The sequence below is a fragment of the Penaeus vannamei genome, unplaced genomic scaffold, assembly GCF_042767895.1.
Source record: "Penaeus vannamei isolate JL-2024 unplaced genomic scaffold, ASM4276789v1 unanchor636, whole genome shotgun sequence".
Lineage (NCBI taxonomy): Eukaryota > Metazoa > Arthropoda > Malacostraca > Decapoda > Penaeidae > Penaeus > Penaeus vannamei.
In genome coordinates this window covers 112,501-117,500 of record NW_027213640.1, presented here as the reverse complement: position 1 = coordinate 117,500, position 5,000 = coordinate 112,501, and the positions used below count along the sequence as shown (strand labels likewise).

The window sequence follows — 5,000 nt, the reverse complement described above, 5'->3', positions numbered from 1 at the left end:
AAGTCATTATCATTATTGTTATCATTAATTTTCATCAAAACAATTACCGCTATGACTGATATTTCTATTACCATCGCTTTCACCATTATTACTATCATTACCACCATTTTCATTGTGACAAATGTAGAAAAGGTATGAATGAATATCCTCACGATACGAGAGATATACTTAACCGAATGTATCTTCGTCAGAAATACATGATGGGAACCCGTGTAAATACATCTTTTGTATTGTGAAGATATTCATTCTCATCCGTAACTTTTCTACATATTACCTTCACTTTCACCACTATCTCCTTCACCAAGACCAGTTTCGCCATCACTGTTCGAGAATTAAACAGATTATAAAAGAGAAAGGCTTTCAAAACAGACATTGGTGATCTGTCCGAGATCCAGAATTCGCAAACTTTTTCAGTAATTGTTCTTTGTCCTTTTCATCTGTTCCTTGCAGTATTCTGTCATCCTTACCTTATTTCATTTATTTATTTATTTATTCTTAAAGTTCGATGTGTCTTTGAGCTTGTTGGTCGAACTTTGCTGTTCCTTTAAACTTTCCATCCTTCTAAAACGATTCTTGAAACTTTTGTACATTTAGATCTATTCTTGATAGTTTCTTACTGTCGGTTTATAGAGAAAGCATGGGAATGTTTTTAATGATAATGATCATATTTATAAAAATCGTGACAAATAAAAATTCAAAAAATGGTATTATTCGTAGTCAGATAACAATAAGAGTAAGGATAATTGTGATGATGATGATGATGATGATAATCATAATAGTAAATGAGAATGATAATAACAATGATAATGATAATGATATTAATGAGTTTGATGATGATGAGAATGATAACAATAATGAAAGTGATAAAAACGAAGATAATACTAAGTCATAATAATGAAATTGTGGTAATAAAGATAGTGATAATAATATCAATGATAATGATGATAATAATGATAATACTAAAATGATAATGATGATAATGATAATAAAAATAATGATAATATTAATGATAACGATCATAAGGATAGTAATAATGATAATGATTATGATGATAATGATAATAGCACTGATGGTAATGTAACAACATTATTAATGATAATAATAACGTTAAAGCAACAAAAATGATAATGATAATGATAGCAATGATATAAAAGTGATAATAGTAGTAATGCTTTTGCTGTTGATAATGCTAATGATGGCAAAAAAATTATTTTAATATCATCATTATCACTTTCATTATTGTTGGTATCATTATCATTATGAACAAACGATGAAGATAATCGTATCCATGGTTATAAAAATAACGAAAATAATCATTATAACAATAACAACTGATAATATTGGTGTTAATGATGATGATATCAATGAGAATAATGGTAAAACTAACACGAATGATAACAACAACAACAACAATAATGAAGATGTGGAGTTAACATCGAACAAATTGCAACAGGAACAACAAAAGGAAGAACAAGAGAACACACGTATATACCGAAGGCCTTTTCGCTGAAGAAGCAGTGAAGCGAAAAGGCCTTTGGCATATTCGTGTGTTTTCTTGTTCTTCCCTTCGCTGTTCCTTCGACAATAATGAAGATAAAAAAGATAGTTTTAGTAACGATAATGCTAATAATGACGATATTAACAGTAACAACAATGATAGGATAAATGATAATGACCATAAAACCAGTAATAGTTAAACAGCAAGAAAGCAACAAAAGCAACATCAACAACAATGAATTTCACGGAATGTTGCAGCGAAGACCCCCCCCCCTTGTTCCATTTCTCTCCGTTGCACCGAGTTGACAGGCTCCCGTCCACGAAGGGAATAATGTTGAATAATGTTGCATGGCGTGAAATCTATAATGAATATTATGGGTGTTGTTGTTATTGTTGTTATCGTCAATGCCATCATTATCATTATTATCATTATCATTGTTCTCACCATTCTTCTTGATATTATTATTATCATCATTATCATTATTGTAATTGTTATTATTATATTTATCATTATTGTTATTATTATCATTATTATTGATATTATTGTAATTGTTATAGTAATAATAATAATAATAATAATAATAATAATAATAATAATAATAATAATAATAATAATAATAATAATTATCATTATTATTATTAGTTGTAGCATCATTATTATCATTATTATTATTATCAATGCTGTCACTATTATCATTATTATCATTATTATTATTATTATTATTATTATTATTATTATTATCGTCATCATCATCATTTATATCATTATTTTATCATCATCCCTATTATTATCATTCTCATTATTACTACTGTTATTATTATGTTTTCATCGACATCATCATCATTATCATTATTTTTATCATTATAATTATTACTACTACTACTACTATTACTACCTTTTAATTATTATTATCATTTTAAGTATTAACATTAATGGTATGATAATCTTGTTATCATAATCAATATTTCTCTTTTTTATTAATTAATTTTTTCCGCATTTATCATCAAAATTATTGATCATCACTGTGCCCTCCAATGATTCGCACGAAGCTTCGAACCCTTTTTTCAACACAGTGATTCGAAACCTTGGAGCCATTATTCGGACATTTCGGTCGAAACTTCGCGAACAGAAAGTGAAGCAAAAAAAAAAAAAAAAAAAAAAAAAAGAAAAAGAAAAAATCGTCATATAAGTGTACTTGATGTTTGGTAATTCAATCATGATAGAATTTAATTACGTGTTAGATAATTAGGAAAATTGATAATGACAGGCCTAAAATGAAATGCCTTTGAATCGCTAATGAGACGCGTCACTCTGATAGCGATAAATATAGTAAAGTTATTTAAGATTAATAGTTGGCTGAACAGTGACATGATAATGAAAGGGATAATTTTCTTTAATATGTCCTTCAAAAGTCATTTTGTTTCATTTTGGATAAATTTATTAATAGCTGTTATCAACATTTTCTTATTCTTTTTCTTTATTCATTTTTGCGGGTCATTGTTTGTTAAAGATATTCATCAATTGGATTTATAATAAAGGGAAAGAGAGAGAAGGAAGATGAGGGAGAGGGAGAGGAAGGGAGGGAGGGTGGAAGGGAATGAAAGAGAGAGAGAGAGAATGAGAGCCAGAGAGAGAGAGAGCTAGAGCTAGAGCTAGAGAGAGAGAGAGAGAGAGAGAGAGAGAGAGAGAGAGAGAGAGAGAGAGAGAGAGAGAGAGAGAGAGAGAGAGAGAGAGAGAGAGAGAGCGAGAGATAGAAAGGGAAAGAGAGAGAGAGAAAGGGAGAGAGAGAGAGAGAGAGAGAGGGGGGGGGGGGGAGAGAGAGAATAAGAGAGAGACAGAGAGAGAGAGAGGGGGAGGTAGAGGGAGAATAAGAGAGAGAGAGAGAAAGAGAATAAGAGAGAGAGAGAAAGAGAATAAGAGAGAGAGAGAGAAAGAGAATAAGAGAGAGAGAGGTGAATAAGAGAGAGAGAGAGAGAAAGAGACTAAGAGAGAGAGAGAAGGAATGAGAGCAAGAAAATTTGCATTAACATTAACATTACCACACACGTTTTTGTCAAGTAATTAGCCACACCCACAATCATCCGTATTATCAATAAGAAATATCGTCTCATCAATTCTTAATTCATATCCATTTTTGCCATTGAGAATATTGCAGAATTCAATGCGTCCTGTGACTTGTAAGGTCGGACCACGGACTCTAAATTAAGTGATGTAGAAGTAAAGTCTTTTTAAGAAAGTAAATTACAAACTAAATTAAGTGATGTAGAAGTAAAGTCTTTTTAAGAAAGTAAATTACAAACTAAATTAAGTGATGTAGAAGTAAAGTCTTTTTAAGAAAGTAAATTACAAACTAAATTAAGTGATGTAGAAGTAAAGTCTTTTTAAGAAAGTAAATTACAAACTAAATTAAATGATATAGAAGTAAAGTGTTCTTAAGAAAGTAAATTACAAACTAAATTAAGTGATATAGAAGTAAAGTGTTCTTAAGAAAGTAAATTACAAACTAAATTAAGTGATGTAGAAGTAAAGTGTTCTTAAGAAAGTAAATTACAAACTAAATTAAGTGATGTAGAAAGTGTTCTTAAGAAAGTAAATTACAAACTAAATTAAGTGATGTAGAAGTAAAGTGTTCTTAAGAAAGTAAATCACAAAAACGTCTTCATGGTAAAGGAGTCTCGTCAAGGAGGAGTCAGTGAAGTGACGTAAAATTGACGTTGAAAGAGATGCACTTTGACGCGACGTTGGAATTAGATTTGAGCGTATGGGGGGGGGGGTGACACGCGTTGAGAGAGAGAGAGAGAAAGCTAATTGGTTGAACTCAGGGCGCGCTGTTGAACTCTGCGACTGAGGTTAACTGTGAACCGCAGTCGAGAGAGAGAGAGAGAGAGAGAGAGAGAGAGAGAGAGAGAGAGAGAGAGAGAGAGAGAGAGAGAGAGAGAGAGAGAGAGAGAGAGAGGGGGGGGAGAGAAAGAATGGAATTAAGAGATTAAGAGAGAGAGACAACAAGAGAGAAAGAATGAAAGTAAAAGAGAGAGACAACAAGAGACAGAAAGAGAGAGAGAGACAACAAGAGACAGAAAGAGAGACACCAAGAGACAGAAAGAGAGAGAGACAACAAGAGACAACAAGAGAGAGACAAAGAGAGACGAGAGAGAGAGCGACAGCGAGAAACCAAACAAACAGCCCCACTTGTCCCACTTTTCTAAAAACAAAAACACCCAACCATCTATTTTTCAGCCCTCGGCCGTGAGCTCAAATTGGGGTAAAACTGAATGAAATAAAGTGTAAAAAAATATCGAGATGGATTACTCTGTGTATCAGACTTACCATCAATGTGACTTTTTCGTGTCTGCGGGAGTATTTAGGGGTATGTATAATCTATGAACTCTGTATATCTGTCTGTCTGTCCAGCTATCTGTCTATCTGTTCTCTTATATGCCTGTCTATCGAGCTACTTGTCCATCTCTATGTTTTCTCGTCTGTTTGCATTTACATCTATCCA

At 32.0% G+C, this 5,000-nt stretch overlaps 1 protein-coding gene across 1 annotated transcript in view; it reads left to right on the top strand.

The window, feature by feature from the left end:
• LOC113824967 (guanylate cyclase 32E) overlaps positions 1-5,000 on the top strand; it is a gene marked incomplete at its 5' end in the record, with an annotated part of 113,496 nt that overhangs the window by 7,329 nt on the left and 101,167 nt on the right.